The sequence below is a fragment of the Leiobunum rupestre genome, chromosome 8 (genome assembly GCF_980474605.1).
Source record: "Leiobunum rupestre chromosome 8, qqLeiRupe1.1.hap1, whole genome shotgun sequence".
Taxonomy (NCBI): Eukaryota; Metazoa; Arthropoda; class Arachnida; order Opiliones; family Sclerosomatidae; genus Leiobunum; species Leiobunum rupestre.
In genome coordinates this window covers 54,687,722-54,710,724 of record NC_143391.1, presented here as the reverse complement: position 1 = coordinate 54,710,724, position 23,003 = coordinate 54,687,722, and the positions used below count along the sequence as shown (strand labels likewise).

General features: G+C 33.9%; 1 long non-coding RNA gene and 9 other non-coding genes across 10 annotated transcripts in view; 6 read left to right on the top strand and 4 right to left on the bottom strand.

Moving 5' to 3' along the window:
* LOC149933709 (uncharacterized) overlaps positions 1–23,003 on the bottom strand; it is a 586,576-nt gene that overhangs the window by 44,885 nt on the left and 518,688 nt on the right. The window lies entirely within an intron of this gene.
* TRNAT-GGU (transfer RNA threonine (anticodon GGU)) lies at positions 202–274 on the bottom strand. Its single transcript has one exon. It is a non-coding gene; the product is annotated as a tRNA-Thr (tRNA).
* On the bottom strand, positions 543–615 carry TRNAT-GGU (transfer RNA threonine (anticodon GGU)). Its single transcript has one exon. It is a non-coding gene; the product is annotated as a tRNA-Thr (tRNA).
* On the bottom strand, positions 884–956 carry TRNAP-GGG (transfer RNA proline (anticodon GGG)). The gene has a single exon. It is a non-coding gene; the product is annotated as a tRNA-Pro (tRNA).
* Positions 3,334–3,406, top strand: TRNAT-GGU (transfer RNA threonine (anticodon GGU)). Its single transcript has one exon. It is a non-coding gene; the product is annotated as a tRNA-Thr (tRNA).
* Positions 3,675–3,747, top strand: TRNAT-GGU (transfer RNA threonine (anticodon GGU)). The gene has a single exon. It is a non-coding gene; the product is annotated as a tRNA-Thr (tRNA).
* On the top strand, positions 4,016–4,088 carry TRNAT-GGU (transfer RNA threonine (anticodon GGU)). Its single transcript has one exon. It is a non-coding gene; the product is annotated as a tRNA-Thr (tRNA).
* On the top strand, positions 4,357–4,429 carry TRNAT-GGU (transfer RNA threonine (anticodon GGU)). The gene has a single exon. It is a non-coding gene; the product is annotated as a tRNA-Thr (tRNA).
* Positions 5,039–5,111, top strand: TRNAT-GGU (transfer RNA threonine (anticodon GGU)). Its single transcript has one exon. It is a non-coding gene; the product is annotated as a tRNA-Thr (tRNA).
* TRNAT-GGU (transfer RNA threonine (anticodon GGU)) lies at positions 5,380–5,452 on the top strand. Its single transcript has one exon. It is a non-coding gene; the product is annotated as a tRNA-Thr (tRNA).

The window sequence follows — 23,003 nt, the reverse complement described above, 5'->3', positions numbered from 1 at the left end:
TATATTTAACCCGTTGTTGACGGTGCCGTAGCATTTAACGTCAACTAATTTATAACAGGACCTTGATAGCCTGTAGTCATAACATAGAGATAATTTAATTTTTTATTATTACGCAGGAATTAATATAATTTGAAGTTTCATTTAAATCAAGGACTACTTCTGCGTATTGTTCCATACCACAGTGACTGAGAAAAATCATATCACCTCGGGTAGGAATCGAACCTACGACCTTTGGGTTACCGTCCCAACGCCACTACCATTGGACTACCGAGGCCACGAATAATCAGGCCTCGGACATCCAATTTAAGAATGACTCGATCTGGTTCACAATATTGACGGGATATATTTAACCCGTTGTTGACGGTGCCGTAGCATTTAACGTCAACTAATTTATAACAGGACCTTGATAGCCTGTAGTCATAACATAGAGATAATTTAATTTTTTATTATTACGCAGGAATTAATATAATTTGAAGTTTCATTTAAATCAAGGACTACTTCTGCGTATTGTTCCATACCACAGTGACTGAGAAAAATCATATCACCTCGGGTAGGAATCGAACCTACGACCTTTGGGTTACCGTCCCAACGCCACTACCATTGGACTACCGAGGCCACGAATAATCAGGCCTCGGACATCCAATTTAAGAATGACTCGATCTGGTTCACAATATTGACGGGATATATTTAACCCGTTGTTGACGGTGCCGTAGCATTTAACGTCAACTAATTTATAACAGGACTTTGATAGCCTGTAGTCATAACATAGAGATAATTTAATTTTTTATTATTACGCAGGAATTAATATAATTTAAAGTTTCATTTAAATCAAGGACTACTTCTGCGTATTGTTCCATACCACAGTGACTGAGAAAAAACATATCACCTCGGGTAGGAATCGAACCTACGACCTTTGGGTTCCCGTCCCAACGCCACTACCATTGGACTACCGAGGCCACGAATAATCAGGCCTCGGACATCCAATTTAAGAATGACTCGATCTGGTTCACAATATTGACGGGATATATTTAACCCGTTGTTGACGGTGCCGTAGCATTTAACGTCAACTAATTTATAACAGGACCTTGATAGCCTGTAGTCATAACATAGAGATAATTTATTTTTTTATTATTACGCAGGAATTAATATAATTTGAAGTTTCATTTAAATCAAGGACTACAGGCTATCAAGGTCCTGTTATAAATTAGTTGACGTTAAATGCTACGGCACCGTCAACAACGGGTTAAATATATCCCGTCAATATTGTGAACCAGATCGAGTCATTCTTAAATTGGATGTCCGAGGCCTGATTATTCGTGGCATCGGTAGTCCAATGGTAGTGGGGTTGGGACGGTAACCCAAAGGTCGTAGGTTCGATTCCTACCCGAGGTGATATGATTTTTCTCAGTCACTGTGGTATGGAACAATACGCAGAAGTAGTCCTTGATTTAAATGAAACTTCAAATTATATTAATTCCTGCGTAATAATAAACAAGTTGGCAAGCCAAAATATACCTCTCCTCGGAAGAATTGTCCCTAGTGGTATTAATTTCTCGAGATAACCTTTAAAGATATATCTCCGCAATTTAGAGTTATTTGTTAAAAATATTAACCCATTTCTATCCCGCCCGGTATAAAATTTTAATTATAATTAAAATAATTGAGACGAAACGACCAATTTTAATTTATTCAGAATATCATAAGTTAAGTAGTTACAACAGTAAGTTAGACGTACTATAACAATGCACAATTGAATTAAACCCTTTTACAGAACAAGTTTATCAGTTAAATATAATACGAAGCAAATTTTAATGAAAGAAATATCTACAGAGGCTTTTTGGAATTACTCGCTTACGAAATACTTGCCGCATCTTTAACGCTCATTTTATTTCAACACTCGCCCTTGATGAAGATACCGTAGATATCTGGTAGTGGACGACTCGTTCACTTCCTGTTGACGTTGTGACGCATACCACATGAAAAAGACCAATGCCGTCCAATTTCCAATATCATATAATGACTCGCACACCCAAGAAATCGTAGATATAAAAATATCCACACCAAATGTATTTACAAGAAGCAAAAACCTTACCATCAACAAAGCACAGAGAGCCAATTTACTAACCGCCAGCTCTTAAAGCAATTAACGTTAAATTATCTCCTTTGAATTAACAGAACTATATATAGGTCTTTAAGAAAGTGGACCACCCACAGGGTCTACCCTTTAACCCTCTAATCTCGGCTGACTGCGCTAAAACAAGATTTAACCTTTAAAAAATACCAGATTAGGCCTTCATAAATTCATTAATAAAAAAAGACTTTATTACCTATTATGCTTACGATGCCTGTCTTAATTTCAGTGATTCTAAGCAGCTATCGGTGGTTCTGTGGTAGAGCGCTCGACTGCCAAGCCGAATGGTCTGGGTTCGAAACCTGGGTGGCGCATTTGTTTTTAATCAATAGAGAAACGCTAAATTAGAATTTCTTCGATGCAATAATTTCAATTTCAATTCTGTTTCAATTAAACCAAAATTTCGTACTCTATTAAATACGCTTCCGATAAAGCTGAAGGTCTAATTTTCAATAAGGCGTAACAAGTGTCGGTGGTTCTGTGGTAGAACGTCCGCCTGTCAATCAGGAGGTCTCGGGTTCAAATCCTGCCCGATGCGATCGCAAATTGATACTAAGACGAATACCGTGTACAACTGGTGGAAACCCTGCCATTGAACGTTGAGAGGTAGCATTACACTCAGCACTCGGTCCGTCCCAAAGTCATTAAGAAGAAGTTGGAGAGAAAACGCCCATATAAACACAACAGACTCAACATGCACATCCATCAGAACACAAACACAACAAATTCAACACTCACAACCTACGCATAAACATTACAAAAACGTAGAACACCAAGCCGTCACGACGGTGAGCGAAAAAACACCATCCAAAAGAAACCGCAAATGCATCCGTTAACGCTCACCGTCACACGGTGGTTTTGCCAACCCTTTGAGAAACTGCGAACGCAGTGATTACACTTTGCACCGAAAATGCGAACGCGTTCGCAGTCCTGACAGACAGACACACCCACAGACCCACCCACAGATCCACCCACAGACAGACACGGTCGTTGTATAACCCCTCCTAGGGGACTTTGTCCCCTCGGAGAGGTAAAAATTAAATTATCTCTATGTTATGACTACAGGCTATCAAGGTCCTGTTAAAAATTAGTTGACGTTAAATGCTACGGCACCGTCAACAACGGGTTAAATATATCCCGTCAATATTGTGAACCAGATCGAGTCATTCTTAAATTGGATGTCCGTGGCCTGATTATTCGTGGCCTCGGTAGTCCAATGGTAGTGGCGTTGGGACGGTAACCCAAAGGTCGTAGGTTCGATTCCTACCCGAGGTGATATGATTTTTCTCAGTCACTGTGGTATGGAACAATACGCAGAAGTAGTCCTTGATTTAAATGAAACTTCAAATTATATTAATTCCTGCGTAATAATAAAAAATTAAATTATCTCTATGTTATGACTACAGGCTATCAAGGTCCTGTTATAAATTAGTTGACGTTAAATGCTACGGCACCGTCAACAACGGGTTAAATATATCCCGTCAATATTGTGAACCAGATCGAGTCCTTCTTAAATTGGATGTCCGAGGCCTGATTATTCGTGGCCTCGGTAGTCCAATGGTAGTGGCGTTGGGACGGTAACCCAAAGGTCGTAGGTTCGATTCCTACCCGAGGTGATATGTTTTTTCTCAGTCACTGTGGTATGGAACAATACGCAGAAGTAGTCCTTGATTTAAATGAAACTTCAAATTATATTAATTCCTGCGTAATAATAAAAAATTAAATTATTTCTATGTTATGACTACAGGCTATCAAGGTCCTGTTATAAATTAGTTGACGTTAAATGCTACGGCACCGTCAACAACGGGTTAAATATATCCCGTCAATATTGTGAACCAGATCGAGTCATTCTTAAATTGGATGTCCGAGGCCTGATTATTCGTGGCCTCGGTAGTCCAATGGTAGTGGCGTTGGGACGGTAACCCAAAGGTCGTAGGTTCGATTCCTACCCGAGGTGATATGATTTTTCTCAGTCACTGTGGTATGGAACAATACGCAAAAGTAGTCCTTGATTTAAATGAAACTTCAAATTATATTAATTCCTGCGTAATAATAAAAAATTAAATTATCTCTATGTTATGACTACAGGCTATCAAGGTCCTGTTATAAATTAGTTGACGTTAAATGCTACGGCACCGTCAACAACAGGTTAAATATATCCCGTCAATATTGTGAACCAGATCGAGTCATTCTTAAATTGGATGTCCGAGGCCTGATTATTCGTGGCCTCGGTAGTCCAATGGTAGTGGCGTTGGGACGGTAACCCAAAGGTCGTAGGTTCGATTCCTACCCGAGGTGATATGATTTTTCTCAGTCACTGTGGTATGGAACAATACGCAGAAGTAGTCCTTGATTTAAATGAAACTTCAAATTATATTAATTCCTGCGTAATAATAAAAAATTAAATTATTTCTATGTTATGACTACAGGCTATCAAGGTCCTGTTATAAATTAGTTGACGTTAAATGCTACGGCACCGTCAACAACGGGTTAAATATATCCCGTCAATATTGTGAACCAGATCGAGTCATTCTTAAATTGGATGTCCGAGGCCTGATTATTCGTGACCTCGGTAGTCCAATGGTAGTGGCGTTGGGACGGTAACCCAAAGGTCGTAGGTTCGATTCCTCCCCGAGGTGATATGATTTTTCTCAGTCACTGTGGTATGGAACAATACGCAGAAGTAGTCCTTGATTTAAATGAAACTTCAAATTATATTAATTCCTGCGTAATAATAAAAAATTAAATTATCTCTATGTTATGACTACAGGCTATCAGGGTCCTGTTATAAATTAGTTGACGTTAAATGCTACGGCACCGTCAACAACGGGTTAAATATATCCCGTCAATATTGTGAACCAGATCGAGTCATTCTTAAATTGGATGTCCGAGGCCTGATTATTCGTGGCCTCGGTAGTCCAATGGTAGTGGCGTTGGGACGGTAACCCAAAGGTCGTAGGTTCGATTCCTACCCGAGGTGATATGATTTTTCTCAGTCACTGTGGTATGGAACAATACGCAGAAGTAGTCCTTGATTTAAATGAAACTTCAAATTATATTAATTCCTGCGTAATAATAAAAAATTAAATTATCTCTATGTTATGACTACAGGCTATCAAGGTCCTGTTATAAATTAGGTGACGTTAAATGCTACGGCACCGTCAACAACGGGTTAAATATATCCCGTCAATATTGTGAACCAGATCGAGTCATTCTTAAATTGGATGTCCGAGGCCTGATTATTCGTGGCCTCGGTAGTCCAATGGTAGTGGCGTTGGGACGGTAACCCAAAGGTCGTAGGTTCGATTCCTACCCGAGGTGATATGATTTTTCTCAGTCACTGTGGTATGGAACAATACGCAGAAGTAGTCCTTGATTTAAATGAAACTTCAAATTATATTAATTCCTGCGTAATAATAAAAAATTAAATTATCTCTAAGTCGATTAAATAAAGTTTAATAATGATTAGAATGTTTAAATCTGATTTAATCATGATTAAATGATTAAATCTGATTAAAATGATTAAATCTGTTTAAAATGATTAAATCTGTTTAAAATGATTAAACCCTGATTAAAAAATTATATCGTGATTAGTATGAATAAATCGTACTTTATTTTTGATTTTAATGATAAATTCTCGATTCGACCGATTATTGATTAAATCGTGATTAAAATGATTAAATCTAATTAAAATGATTAAATCTAATTAAAATGATTAAATCTAATTAAAATGATTAAATCTAATTAAAATGATTAAATCTAATTAAAATGATTAAATCTAATTAAAATGATTAAATCTAATTAAAATGATTAAATCTAATTAAAATGATTAAATCTAATTAAAATGATTAAATCTAATTAAAATGATTAAATCTAATTAAAATGATTAAATCTAATTAAAATGATTAAATCTAATTAAAATGATTAAATCTAATTAAAATGATTAAATCTAATTAAAATGATTAAATCTAATTAAAATGATTAAATCTAATTAAAATGATTAAATCTAATTAAAATGATTAAATCTAATTAAAATGATTAAATCTAATTAAAATGATTAAATCTAATTAAAATGATTAAATCTAATTAAAATGATTAAATCTAATTAAAATGATTAAATCTAATTAAAATGATTAAATCTAATTAAAATGATTAAATCTAATTAAAATGATTAAATCTAATTAAAATGATTAAATCTAATTAAAATGATTAAATCTAATTAAAATGATTAAATCTAATTAAAATGATTAAATCTAATTAAAATGATTAAATCTAATTAAAATGATTAAATCTAATTAAAATGATTAAATCTAATTAAAATGATTAAATCTAATTAAAATGATTAAATCTAATTAAAATGATTAAATCTAATTAAAAGGATTAAATCTAATTAAAATGATTAAATCTAATTAAAATGATTAAATCTAATTAAAATGATTAAATCTAATTAAAATGATTAAATCTAATTAAAATGATTAAATCTAATTAAAATGATTAAATCTAATTAAAATGATTAAATCTAATTAAAATGATTAAATCTAATTAAAATGATTAAATCTAATTAAAATGATTAAATCTAATTAAAATGATTAAATCTAATTAAAATGATTAAATCTAATTAAAATGATTTAATCTAATTAAAATGATTAAATCTAATTCAAATGATTAAATCTAATTAAAATGATTAAATCTAATTAAAATGATTTAATCTTTTAAAAATGATTAAATCTAATTAAAATGATTAAATCTAATTAAAATGATTAAATCTAATTAAAATGATTAAATCTAATTAAAATAATTAAATCTAATTAAAATAATTAAATCTAATTAAAATATTTAATCTAATTAAAATGATTAAATCTAATTAATATGATTAAATCTAATTAAAATGATTAAATCTAATTAAAATGATTAAATCTAATTAAAATGATTAATGAAATGAAATTAAATTAAATAGTTTATTTAGAGTGTAAAGCAACAGTACAAAGGGTACCTACAAGGCGATACACTGAAATAGGGTTAACATAATAGTAACATCAGAAAATTAGTGTGTGCTAACTCCAGGAATTTATGTTGCACATTTTCGATCTTGCATATCAAGTAACTTGAACAGCCTCCCCAGTCGTAGAAGATACTAGACTTTTTGTCTCGGTAAAACGTCTCTGGAACGCGTTTTTGAAAAAGTTTCGTATTTCTACTAGACACGCCCCCTTTTTCGTAACTTTACGAAAGTTTTTCGTCTCTGGAACGGGCCCTAAGTCTTTTAAGTTGTTAGTGCGCAACACAGCTTTGTCATTTAAGGTGTAATTACTCATAATTTTATTGGTTTTGCGTGTAAAGGTAGTAGCCAGGCTTTTATTTTTAGTGCACCAAATATTAATTTTGTTAAGGTCGTTTTGAAGGTTGTTGCTGTCATTGCGAGCTATAATAGTATTGTAAATTTTGTTGTCATCTGCGAATTGTATAATTTTGGAATGTTGTAGAACGCTTGGTAAGTCGTTAGCATATATGTTGTAAAGTAGTGGACCTAATGAGCTGCCCTGGGGTACACCGCAGGCTGAAGGGAAAGAGACATTGGTGACAGTGTCGTTGCATTTCATTACGTTAGTGCGGCCACTTAGATAGTCTTTAAGCCAGTCAGAGGCCATGCCCACCATTCCGTATTTTTGCAATTTGTGGATCAAAAGAGGGTGGGAAACCCTATCGAAGGCTTTCGACAGATCGATCGAGATGACGTCGACCTGACCATGATTTGCGACTTGTGGCATAACATCATTTAGAAATGAGATGTGATTGGTTTCCACTGATCTTGATTTTACAAATCCGTGCTGACTGTCTGCAAGATTTGGTTTAAACCAGTTGTACAGAATGGTTTGCATTACCGAATCAAGCACTTTTGCAAAGCAGCAAAGTAACGAGATGGGGCGGTAGTTCTTCACATCGCCTGCGAACTCACTTTTGTAAACCGGAGTCACGACGACTGTCTTCCACAACATGGGAAATTTTCCCGTGGTAAAAGATACGTTAAAAATGTGGAGTAGTATTGGCACTAGAATGTCTTCGCAACCCTTGATGATAAACATAGGCATGTTATCAATTCCGGTGGATTTGGTAAGATTAATTTTTTGATAGCTAGACGAATATTTGTTTCATTGACCTTGACGCGGTTGAGGATGCATACGGGTAGTTGCTGACGTCAGTTAGAGTGTCTGAAGCAATGTTTGCAAAGTTTCTGGAGAATTACTGTGCTAAGGTGGTTGGGTCAGAGGTTATTGTTGAGTCGACCGCAATCGAGGTTGGAGGTGACTGGTTCTTCGTTCTATTGTTGACAAAATTCCAGAGGGACTTAGGGTTTAGTAGCGCTTGTTCGTATGTTGATTGAACTTGTTCTTTTCTAGCTATTGCAAGTAAGAGTTTGGCTTCTTTTCGGAGGGCTTCATATTTGTTTCTGTCATCAGGACAGTCTAGCCGTTTAGTTTTGCGGTGATAGTAATCTTTTTTTTTAGAGTTTGAATCAAATCGGCAGGGCACCAATGAGGATACCTAGAATTTCTTTTAATTTTTGATTTGGGAATGTGTTTTGTCATTGACTTCTGAACGCGATCAGTTAGGAGCTCTACGCACTTGTCAACATCCTGTGAGCTATAGAGTTCTGACCAATCCATAGACGCTAAGTCTCTGTACAGTTTTTCATAGTCACCGCGACGGTAGTTGAAGTTAGCATCAGTACGTGGTGCTGAGCAATGAATGTCACTATGGTAGGTTGCAATAGTTGGTGGGTGATATGGGTCAATCGAAACGAGGGGACTAAGGGCTAAGCTGGATGTCACAAGATTGTTGTTGACTAGAATGAGATCAAGTACGTTCCTCTTAGAATTCTGAACCGAATTTAGTTGTGAAAGATTGCATTCCGCGCAGAAGTCAATAACTGCTTGTGCTTTCGTGCGAACATTGGGATAGCAACCAATGTTGGAGTTGGTTGACCAGTTTACTCCAGGGACGTTTAAGTCACCTAGAATTAACAGGTCGTCACGAATGTCGTTGAGTTTAGATGATAAAAGTGTAATATTATTAATGAGTTCGTCAGGAGTTAGTTTGGGTGAGAAATAGAGATTACCCACTATTAGTGTGGCTTCGTTAGAAGTCTTGATCTGCACAAAAATACATTCCTTCACGACTTCAAGATCTGTGCGACGAAGGAAGGTTAAATTGTTTTTCAGGGCAACTAGCACCCCTCCCCCCATAGTTGTTGAGTCATCAATTGAACATTTATCCGAACGAAGGACAGTGTATTGGTTGGGTATAAAAACTGCAGAATGATGTTGCGAGGTGAGCCACGTTTCAGTTAAACATATTATATCAGAGTCGTTTAAAAGTACATTTGTAAATAATTCATTTGATTTAGTTCGGAGACCGCGTACGTTCTGATAAAATATCTCGGGGCTGTGTTTATTTTTGGTGTTCCTCATTATTGGTTTTGAGATCAGGAATTGTAGTATTCAATGCAACTGGGCTGTTAGGAAGAGAGGGATTGACACTCTGGGCGTTGTTTTCATTGAGCTTTGGTGTGGGGTCCTTGAAGACCATGGCAGCGGACTCAGACTCGTGCCTTCTCTCCTTGTAAAGTGGTCCCACAAATTCCGCTAGAAGGCATTCCTCTGGTCATGTAGCAACGTCCAACAGTGTGTCGAACTCAGATTCCTCTGCCCATACGTGGAAAGAAGAATAGTAGGGGGCGCGGGTTTTAGGCGAATGCAAAGGATGGTAGATAAGGAATTTTCAGATTAAAAGCATTCCTTGAGTTCCTTAGAAGTGAGATCGGGATGCAGCCTGGGTAACAAACACCGCTCGCTTGCGAGGTTTAATTACTCTTGGGACGGCCTTCAGGGAAGTGTAAGAATTGGAACCCATTAATTTGGATTTTAGTTTTTCGTCTGACTGTTTGGGCCTACGTTGACGCCCGTCGTGATGACTGTTCTTGTTGGTATTTTTTTCTTTTGTTATAGTATGGTCGCTCTTGGTGTTTGCGTTGATTTTGGTAACCTGGTTCGAAGCCTGGGTGCCATCTCCCGCCGGCGGCGCATTCGAAACGTTGTTTCTATCGACAATAGCAAAGGAGTTAAACTTTCTAGGATTTGTGCCTTGAGAGGCATCCGGTTCGTTGTGTTGCGGATGAATATTTAATTTAATCTAATTAAAAATATTAGATCATGATTATTATGATTAAATCTCGTTTAAATGATTAAATCCTGATTAAAAAGATTAGATCATGATTAGAATGATTAAATCTCGTTTAAACCGTGATTAGATTTTTTAATCTTGATTACCCTGATTTAATCATTTTACTATGATTAAGACGCACCTAAAATAGAAGTGACCTGCCCCCGATCCTTTATGAAAAAACTTTTATTTGTTATGAAGCAGTAGTAAAATTTTCGAAATTGTCGTAAAATAGTAATTTTTCAAAGGAAAGGGCACCCTAGTTTGTGAAAATTTTATGCCCCCCTTGGTCGCCGGGGCTCCGGGTCCTTAGTTACGCCACTGTCGTAACAACATAAAATTAAGGGCCTATTCCCCTTGAAAGGTTTAATTCGGCACTGTCCAACTGTAAAAATGTCAATAAATAAATACACATTTTGAAGCGTACCCACCCTGAAATAGATAGAATGGACTATGCCATCCACCCTGACATAGATGAAATGGACTATGCCATCAACGCGTTTTTCTCGTCAAGGCCGTTCGTTTAAATAAAGAATTTCCGGCTTCACGAATTATAGACGAATGTTATTTCAGTCCTTAATTCTTAAGCAAATATAAATTCAATACTGCCACGATGTATGTTCACAATAGAATTAAATCTTTTTTCAATATTTTTAACTATATGGTACGATTATTTGCTAGAAATATATATTTTGTACCCGAGTCTACGCTCTCGGTAAAAAAAGTTAGATGACCTGGGAAAACGCGCGAAAAGTGTTTTAGGCTTGTGGGTTAGATATATTTCATTGACAAAAATTAAATAGCGTCTCAAATTATGAATGTCATCCAACTAGTTGTTTGGTCTATGAAATAAGCTACTTCATCCAGTTTTCACTTTAATTTGATAAATGGGATAAGTTAAACTATGTTACCAAAATGAAAATAAAATTAGAGCACATTACAAAATAATTAAACAAAAATGTTTAAAGCGTTATTATTACGCACCCTACAAAGATTAAATACAATTTAACCGTGAATATTTTGCTTAAATTCGATTTAATCACGATTATGTTGATTACATAAATTTAAATCATTTTTAGAATGTTTAAATCTGGTTTAATCATGTTTAAATTATTAAATCCTGAATAAAAAGATTAGACCATGATTAGAATAATTAAATCACGTTTAAATTGTGATTAGATTAAATCGTGATTAGATTTTATAATCTCGATTAGATTTTATAATCTCGATTAATTTTTTTAATCTTGATCACGATGATTTAATCACGATTATCCTGATTAAATCATTTTACTATGATTAAGACGCACCCAAAATGGAAGTTACCTGTCCCTCGATAAAGGACCTTTTGATATCTTGCAGGTGGGAGGGCCAAGAGATACGTTACGCCTCTGAGTTACGAATATTTTTGGTAAGGTTAGGACTCAGTGGACCTATATATCTTCGGTTTCATCAGATAATATTAATTTAAAGTGCTTTTCGGGGTAATTTACGAGACCCCAATTTTCATGGTTTTTATTTTCGCCTAAAAGTCTATATAACGATTCTTAATTGAAGTCCGCTTTTCCTTAAAGTAATATTTTTGAATAGCTCCGGTGGTGATATAACCTAGATTTGCAATAACGTCGCTTAAATTTAATTATAAGTCAGGTTTTTTGGACAGCGTATATGGACCCCCGCGCCTTCTAACGTCGTAAATCCGCGTGTTTATTGTACTTATACGAATATGGGCGTTTTCAAGGTCGTTTCAAATTTGACGAGAAGAAACTAATAAGTTTGACACTTTTCGGAGTAGTACGAATGGATTTCCACGTATGACCAGGAGTAACAAATAAGTGTGACACTTATCAGAGCTGTACGCGACTCTTACAAAGTGTGACCAGAAGTAACAAAGTAGTTTGACACTGATCGAAACCGACTGTGTCACTTTCAACGTGTTACCATAAGTAATTAATAAGTGTGATACTTATCAAAGCCACCTGACGGTTTGCTTTAAACGTATGAGCAGATATACAATGTGTAACTCCAAACTAGTGTAAGAGTTATGCGAAGGAATTAAAAACTCAACGATTCAAAGTACACTATTGTGACAGCGCTCTTTTCCCTATCTCTTAACAGAAGAAGAGCGGGGCTTAAACGTATGGAAAGTTTTGGGGCTTTGGCGTTCCTTTCTTTTATAGCCACTTTCTTTTGTATTGCAAACCTCGGGCAATACCGGCCGATGGCTCAGCTACCAAGGTCGCACTTCTTGGAATTTGGGGGACAACCCCGGGGAAACCCGCTCGGGGGGAAAGGGGAGAAGCGAGAGGGAAGCGCACGTTTTTCGGAAAGAGGAGAACGTTTTTGGATGCGAAACGCGAATGTGTGAGAATACGAGTAGAAAGGAAAAATAAAGAATCAATTTTTTTTATACGTTAATGTTTGAGTTATTTCGTTAGTTTTCGAAACCAGAGTTCGATTTAGTGTAACACTATAAAAGTACTATAGTGTACTTTGAATCGTTGAGTTTTTAATTCCTTCACGTATGAGCAGATGTAACAAATAAGTGGGACACTTATCCAAACAGTAACGCTTTCAACGTAGATATTTAAAGTAGTCCGTGAGCCGGGCAAATGTGAATGGTAGTTTCTGAAAGGTGTAGCAATGGGGAGTGTCGGAAAAATTGGTGAATCGTGAACGAGACGTCCAGCTTTTCCCCCAAATGGGGATCAAAGGGGAAAAAACGAAAATTCGCCGATTTTTGATTTTTAATTACTTAAAGACTCAATATATTCAATGAGATTTGAAAATATAATTTAAAGAAAATAATTGAAATCGAAAATTAATTTTTTTTAATTATACTTTAATATAGATTATACTGACTGAAATTGTCAGGGATCTTCCATAAAGAACGCGATGAGGTTATATTTCCTTTAAAACGGATTATAAATAAATCGCGCCTTGCAGAAAGTGTTATCACATTGGGGAAATCTTGGATTTTAGAAGACGATCTTTTCGATAAACTTAAAAGTTTAAGTTTACTTTTCAAATGTATGCAAGGTCAGTAAACGATCTTTGTTATGACTAATTTAGGCTGAAGAAAGGTCAAATACTTATAGTCAGGTACCTCCGTGAAAGGTTTGCACTTTACCAACATTCAGTAAATGCAAATTATCAAGCGGCTCTTTGGAGTAGAAGTTTGGAAAAAACGAACAGCTTCCCCTACACTCTGAGCAATTACTATAAATGAACACTAATTTCACCGTTAAATTAACATTTAAATGAAGGAACAGCTTTTTGACGTAAATGTTTCAGTCAAATTAGTGTTATGCTCCTTAACACGTATTGCTTTGTTGTCTTTTTAATTTGGTAAGTATTTAATTACTACTTTTTTATTATGAATTTTCTCAAAAATTTATAATAAACAAATGGGAACCTTAAAAGTCTTTTCAACATAGTTCCGGGGATTTAACAAATTCACACGTTTCGTTGAAACCGATCTCATTAGTTAGTATGGGAAGTCCTGGTGCATCTGTAAATACATTTGTTGACTAAATTCATCTGAGCTCACAAATTAAAAATTGACAAATGGGGAACTTAAGAGACTTTTCAACGTGGTTCCGGGGACTTTTAGAAATTCACACATTCCGTAGAAACCGATCTCCACTCCTCAAACGTTTCTTAGCTAGACCTCATTTGTGTGTAAGAATTTTTTTTAATAAGGGTTATTGACATTCTTTAAAATGTATAAGTGCTGTTATATACACACCATTTTCGTCTGTTTGCCAAAATAATATATAATTATTATTTTGTTCTCATTTTAATTAGTTTAGCATTTAATAACATTTTTTTATGAATTTTATCTTGGCTCACGAATTTAAAATTTACAAATGGGGACCTTTAAAGACTTTTGAACGTTGTTCCGGGAACTTTTAGAAATTCACTCATTCCGTAGAAACCGATCTCCACTCCTCAAAGGTTTCTTACCTAGAGCTCATTTGTCTGTAAGAATTATTTTATAATAAGTCTTTTACATTCTTTAAAATGTATAAGTGGTGTTATATACACACCATTTTGGGCTTTTTGCCAAAATAATATAATTATTATTTTGTTCTCATTTTAATTAGTTTAGCATTTAATAACATTTTTTGATAAAATTCATCTGAACTCACTTATTTAAAATTTACAAATGGGTACCCAAATAGTCTTTTGAACGTGTTTCCGGGGTCTTTTGGAACTTCACTCTTTCCGTTCAAACCGATCTACTTTCAATAATGTTTTACTTACCTAGAGGTTATTAGTGTGTATAAATAGGAACTTAAACATTCTTTATCATGCATTAATGGGAACATATACACACCATTATTGGATATTTGCCAAAATGTTATATAATTATTGTTCTGTTGTCTTTTTAATTAGTTTAACATTAAATTACAATTTATAATAAAATTCATCTGAACTCACTTATTTAAAATTTAGCAATGGGGACCTTAAAAGACTTTTCAACGTGGTTCCGGGGACTTTTAGAAATTCACACATTCCGTTGAAACCAATTTTATTTCAATAATGTTTTTCTTAACTAGAGGTCATTGTGTGTAAAACATAATCCTGTATAAATAGGAACTTTTACATTCTTTATCATATATTAATGGGAACATGTACACACCATTATTGGATATTGCCAAATGTTATATAATTATCGTTTTGTTGTCTTTATAATTAGTTTAACATTAAATTAATATTTATAATAAAATTCATCTGAACTCACTTATTTAAAATTTAGCAATGGGGACCTCAACACACTTTTTAACGTGGTTCCGGGGATTTTTAGAAATTCACACATTCCGTAGAAACCGAACTCCACTCCTCAAATTTTTCTTATCTAGAGCTCATTTGTGTGTAAGAATAATTTTTTATAATAACGGTCTTTAACATTCTTTTAAATGTATAAATGGTGTTATATACACACCATTTTGGGCTTTTTGCCAAAAGGTTATTTATATATTGCTTCCTTGTCATTTTAATTTGTTAAGCATTTATTTACATTTTTGGATTAAATTCATCTGAACTCACGAATTTAAAATGTACAAATGGGGACCTTAAAAGACTTTTTAACGTGGTTCCGGGGACTTTTAGTAATTAACACATTCCGTTGAAACCGATCTCCACTTTTATAAGTGGGGCTTTTACTTTCTGTATATTGTATATGTGGGGACATATACGTACACACCATTTTGAGCTGTTTGACAATATGTAATATAATAACTCTTTTATTGTCTTTTTATTTAGTTTGGTTTATAATTGGAATTTTATGAATAATTTTATCTTTATTAACAAATTTTCGAAGTGGGAACCTCAATGAACTTTTTAATGGATTTCTGGGGATCACACTGTTTAATGTATATGCGGGGACCTAAATATATCGCCATCTATCGCTCGAAATTGTAATTAAAATCGATTTTTTGGTCCACAGATGTTCGTCCAGGAGAAGTCATCGAAATGTTTGGGGATATATTGGGACTTCAGTACATTTTTACGACTGGCGCCATCTTTTGATAGTGTGTGAATTTCCTAAGTCTCCAGATCTATTATGAATAGTTTATATGGTTATCTGTGGGGACATTTCTCTCTCTCTCTCTTCACATGCATTCGGAGAAGCTACACTCCATTAAAAATTCCAAACCATTATCCAGACCCCTTTTGGTTTCTATTTGCCTCCTCCAACTTCTAGAACGTTCCTACGCCCCTAGTGCAGACAGACTTTTCTAAGTCATTTCGCCAACTCAACCCAAGTTTGGCCCTCTAGACAAAGTTGATTTGGGTGGATTCGCCCCTCCGCTTAACTAGAAATCGGAGGCTAGATTAAAGTTGTTGTATCTTACGGCACTGTAAGGGCAGAGACGTTTCCAATGTGAAGCGCGGGCGAAGTACAGGACTCGAAATCTTGCCAAAACCTACGCCCTCTGCACCTCGTTATTCAGCATATTAGAAGTTTCGTAGGAATCTGGCATCATTAAGCAGCGATTCATGCTATCGAATGGCAGTATCCTAGTTAACTATAAATTTAATTATAATCAGCTAGGCTAGTACCCAAAGTACCACCCTAGGTCCACGCCATCTAGTGACTTTTATTGCCTCTAATTCAGGTCGCCGGGTTACAATGCGTAGGGGGGTGGTGGCAAGCCCTTCATGCAGCAGGAACCAACAGCTCCCTACACTCACTATTACCGTTAACCTCGACAAGTTTTTATGGAAGGGGAAACCGAAGATCTCGGTGGAAAACCCCTTAAACCAGTGAGGAGATAACTTGTAGTCATTTACATAACGCATTATGTATAATTATACTAACGTCAAAAGTAAATTAGAAATTAATTAGTTTTCAATTATTTATGTCTAAAATGAATAACGTTAACAATTATAAACAGTTACTTCTTCAATTTCAAAAAAAAACAATATGCGAATTAACTTACTCATATATATCACATGTTATTCAATTGTAGATATTTCCAAATCGGCATTAAAACTTTGAAATAAGTTCGTAAATTTATTTATTTATTTAATTTACTTTTTGCCATTGTAAACATTTTGGCTTTTGCGAAGTTATTTCTTAAAACTATTTAATAAATAATAATAATTCGAATATTTTAATTCATAATTATAAATACAGCGGGTATTGAATGTTATTTAATCATTTTGTGTATGCAAGTCAGAATTATATTTGATGATGCTATACATTTACTAGAAAGAATTGCGGAAAATGAGTTCCCTCCCAATCGTTTAAAAAATTATTGTACCACTAATAAAGGTTCTACGACACTCGTTCGACTTCAATCGTCTTATCGCAAATCGACACCTCCGGTACCGAACTAGAATGTAATTCGTTGCAAAATATCACATTTCGATCGAGATATATCTCGTTCGATAAGGAATAATTTGAGATCTCGTTCGTTTCAATTAAGTTTGAAAACTAAAAAGTTATAGAATTAGTTAGTGAATAACCTCACAGGCCCGACGACGTTTCAGACGGTAATCTTTTGGGAGATAAAAATATTTCAGGTTACGTCGAACAATCATTAGCTGTTTCTTTAAAAGAAACTTCATACAAACTTAGTCGTAGGACACGGAAAATGAAATATGAACTCAATTTTCCGCAATTATTGACTAGGATACTGCCATTCGAAAGCTTAATGGTGCCAGATTCCTACGAAACTTCTAATATGCTAAATAATGAGGTGAAGAGGGCGTAGGTTTTGGCAAGATTTCGAGTCCTGTACTTCGCCAGCGCTTCACATTGGAAACGTCTCTGCCCTTACAGTGCCGTAAGATACAACAACTTTAATCCAGCCTCCGATTTTTAGTTAAGTGGAGGGGCAGGGGTAGCCACCCCCATCAACTTTGTCTAGAGGGCCAAACTTGGGTTGAGTTGGAGAAATGACTTTGAAAAGTCTGTCTGCAACAGCACTCCCGGATCGGGTTGGCGAGAAGTAACTTTCACCCCCCCCCCCAATAAAACATTCTTCGCTACACCCCTGGTTAAGCTAAAAATGTGTTTAGCTAATTTGCGAACCAATTCAAGTACACTACTGCACATTTATGAGTGCTTTTGTTACATATGATGACAGTAACTTAGCGAATTTCTAATACGGGGCTAGCGATCATGAACTATTAAACACAAAATAAACAATACAAAGTACACATAAAACATTTGATCGGAATAGTGTTTGAATGTTTTGATTTCTGGTTTGAATTTCCACTGTTGTACCGACTTCAAATGTTGCTTCAAATCCTCGCCGTACTTGGAGGAAAAGGAATAATTTTCTTCTTTGCAACCATACTTACCTGCCTCCAAGGATTTCGGCCTCCCACACTTTTTCTTGCACTCATCATACCAAGATTCTTTCTTACACTCGCATACCTTAAAAAACATACTTCTCTTTGAATTCATCTAAATTATTAATTTTTTCGCACCAAAAGAAATCTATTCTACCCGCTTTCCCCGCCAAAACACGTAAAATATCTTTTTCACCTGTGTTTTCAACACGTATGACTTTTATACTTAGACGTAAGGAGATATAATAATAATAATAATATCAAATAATTAAAATAAATATAGTGTCAAATAATTAAAATAAATATTCTATCAAATATTTAAAATAAATGTTCTATCAAATAATTAAAATAAATAAACTATAAAATAATGCAAATAAATATACTATCAAATAATGCAAATAAATATACTATCAAATAGTTAAAATAAATATACTATAAAATAATTAAAATTAATGTTCTATCAAATAATTAAAATAAATATACTATAAAATAATGCAAATAAATTTACTATAAAATAATGCAAATAAATATACTATCAAATAATTAGCATAAATATACTATCAAATAATTAAATTAAATATACTATCAAATAATGCAAATAAATATACTATCAAATAGTTAAAATAAATATACTATAAAATAATTAAAATTAATGTTCTATCAAATAATTAAAATAAATATACTATAAAATAATGCAAATAAATTTACTATAAAATAATGCAAATAAATATACTATCAAATAATTAGCATAAATATACTATCAAATAATTAAATTAAATATACTATCAAATAATGCAAATAAATATACTATAAAATAATTAAAATAAATATACTATCAAATAATTAAAATAAATATACTATCACATAATTAAAATAAATATACAATCAAATAATTAAAATAAATATACAATCAAATAATTGAAATAAATATACAATCAAATAATTAAAATAAATATACAATCAAAAAATTGAAATAAATATACAATCGAATAATTAAAATAAATATACTATCAAAATTATATAATTCGATAGACCAGGAACATATATTTTTATCAAAATTTAGAACTTTTAATACATGGCGCATATAACACCGCGAAAAAGCGAAGAGATATACCATTTTAATATTTTGCTTAATTCCAACAGCAATGTTTCCCCGCCAAAACACGTATAACATCTATTCCACCCTTGTTTTCAACACATACGAACCTAAGCTCCCAATATCAGTATGACTTGTATACTTAGACGTAAGGAGAGCGTAGGCTTGAGCATGCTGAAACAATGGGTGAAAGAGAATATAAAAACACGCCTCCCTTTGAAACGGTCTTTCCCATAGGACGAAAAGAGTCCGGTGTCGTCGAGGAATTATCGGCTCGTGATATATCAAGGTGAGTACTATTATTTATCCCAGGTGGACCAAACTCAACAAACTGAGAGTTTTTCCTCAAATTGGAAATAATACGGTGGTAACGTTTGCGCCTTTTTATATTGCGACAATGCACAGGGTAAAACAGAGCCTTTTATTTTTTTTTGGCTTTCCAAACGACAAAGGTTAGTAATAATTTATCATTTATTTTCACGAAAGACCATGCTCATCGATATATTTGGCATAAAAATTGATATGCAGAATATTAAAAAAAATTTTCACCTTCATCAATTTTATCTTTTTACATTTAAAAAGGATATTTTAGTTTTTTTTACCTTCGATAAAGATTTCATAAGTGGAGTATCAACCTTTTATGTTCAATTCACCGCCTATTTCTCTTAAGCCTTTCTTAACAGCCAATCTAGCAGATAACAAACAATTAGTTTTCATCGTGTTAACCAGGGGGCACTAGTGTTAGCAAGTCTACCAGTCACTTTCCTAAAAATCTACTGATTTTGCACTCCTTGACATCTCTATAAGCCCCCTACTGATCGTTGTGTTTGCCTTAACGTAAATATTTGACTTTTTAAAATATTTTAAATGCGTTTTCAACGTTTTACAAAAATTCCGATTTTTTGTTTCATTTGGAAAAACCTATTTTGGATGTACATGTAGTAGATTTACCTATGTATTTTTCACCTTGAAAAACCAATTGTAGATGTAGTAGAGTCTATTTGATATTTATCATTATTCGTGTACTCAACTGTAGCTGACAAATTATTTTTTGAAAATTGGGGTTTGTGAATTCGGACGCATCGACTCCGTCGTCAATCTGCCAGAATTCTGAAACTTGGAAAAGGTAATATTTATGGTGCGAGGGAGTACCCGACGAAAGAGAATTAAGCTTTAGTCGTAACTACGGCGTAAAACATTAGGAACTGCTTTTAAACTTTAATAGCCTCATAGAAAAAATTATCTAACTCACTAAAAACCTTGTTTACTATTATTAATAACCAAAAAAGCCAGAGTTATCTAAAAATAGGAGAAATAACATAAATCACAAATAAAACTAAAACAGATATTTTTGACCGCGTTTTTTGAATTTTCCATTAATTTACTAAAATTTTACGTACGAAATGTGATTGAAATAAATATAATTTTATTGGAAATAACGTCAATGATTCTTCAATATGTGTTTAATTAAATGAATAGGAAAAGCGATTTAAATTAATAATATTTTAATATTATGAGGGTAATGATCAATTAATTTGGGTGGACGGACCTCCTATACAAGATTAAATATTAAAGATTAAACCCAAACAGATGATTCCGCGATGACACGGTGGATCGTATTCAGACTACCAGCAGTTATTTAAAGTAAGTTGGTTCTAGTAGAAATAATGAAGTGTTAATCCCAACTTCCAATCATATTAAGGAGGAAAACATTGTTTCATGCGAAGGAATGAAAGAAATCAACGATTCAAAGTACACTATAAAGCAAATTAATTGTTAAAATATTTTAACCATTAAAATAATTCAACTAAAAAAAGGCGCGACATGTTTCGGCTTATGACGAGTACGCCGCCGTTTTCAAACGCAGTTACAAGTCTCATGACTTTTATCTGCGTTTGAAAACGGTGGCGTACTCGACACAAGCCGAAACATGTCGCGCCTTTTTTTAGTTAAATTATTTTAATGGTTAAAATATTTTAACAATAAATTTGCTTTATAGTGTACTTTGAATCGTTGAGTTCTTTCATTCCTTGGTTTCTTGTGGCCTGTAGAAAATTTGAGAAAAATGCATAGGCCAATATTTGGAATTCATGTTTTGCCATTGCCTTTGCTTTTTCATAAACATTTCTACAGATATTATAAATTATCCCCATCACTCCGTTACAATAAGTTTTTTTGTTATTGATGTCTTCAGAGGAGCCTGTCGCTCCCATCTACTTATCTCGTCCGAGGAGCATATCGCTCCCAGCCTCCCATCTTCTCAACACAGAGGAGGATATCGCTCACGTTTTACCATCTTCTCAACACAGAGGAGCATATCGCTCACGTTTTACCATCTTCTCAACACAGAGGAGCATATCGCTCACGTTTTACCATCTTCTCAACACAGAGGAGCATATCGCTCACGTTTTACCATACCTAAATGCTATACGTACTGTATATCTTAGAAAGGTTTGGTCATTTTACAAATGGGCCTCTACCCGAAATCAATGAAATATATAAAAATTCTTTAATTATGTTACTTTAAATTATTTTTCTCATTTTCTAATTCTGATTTAAAGATACATGTATCTCGCCAGTTTTGAACATCATCTAGGGATTTTCTAGGTATTTCCTGTTAACCACTTAGCATATAGGCAAATCATTGGCTCGCAATCGTATTTATTGGTTCCCCTTATAAATTCATCGGACGACGCCGCGGTTACCCATTTAGGGATTGTTAGTTTAAAATAACTAGAAACTCGATTAAATAATCTAATAAGGAGCTGTATTTCCTGTACATGCTTTCCTATATAAGGATTTTTCTTTATGGAATGGCCATAGCATGGATCGTAAACTGTTATTTTAAATATTCATTTTTTGATCATTTTTACTGTAAATTGAAAAAAATGGTTTTCAAAGTTAATTGGTATTAACGAAAATTCCATTTTTGATCATTTTTACTGTAAATAGAAAAAAATGTTTTTTAAAGTTAATCGGTATTAACGTTAATTCCATATTCTGATAATTATCTATATAAAAACACCATTTATCGTCTTCTAATTTCATGTCTTCATCCCTACCGGTAAATAAAGAAATGCGTTTATAGAATGAGGTATTTAAATATTGTTTTTTTTGAAAAAAATTTCAAGAAGAAAAAAAATTTTCAGTATATCATAGAGCAATTAAAAAAGCTGTTAGAGTTCACTATAATTTTCATTTTCCGTTTGCCTAAAGGCAATGTTTTCTCAATTGTTTTTAACTTTAACTTCAGACTACATAAATCTTTAACTTCCTCTTCAAAATTGTCAGAAATGACATCTACTGCCGAAATACTCTCTTTCGATTCGAATCTCGCGCATGCGCTATAACGCGTTTGGATTCTGAGTAGCAGCCGATTGACAAAATGCAACAGGAAAAGCATGAAGACTCGCTAGTTCGTTTAAATATTCCCAAATTAAAAGTTCTATGCATTAATCTAGGTATTAAATTTAAAAGTACATGGAAGAAAAAGTATATATTGTAGAAATCGAAAAAAAATTAAAGAAAGCAGAGAAAACAAAGTTGTTGGGAAAGAAAACGTGTTAAGTCTTGTTCTACCTTAGATTCTCGGAGTCGCCGCTCTTGCCTCCACAGATTACAACAAATCAAAAAGAAAAAAGGCGTACTTTTCCTTAGTTTAGGAACTAATAAGTTCTTTCAGGGTAAGTATATTATACACTTGTTGGCTTAATTCTGGATCTGAAAGAGCTTTGCTTTATAGAACTATGT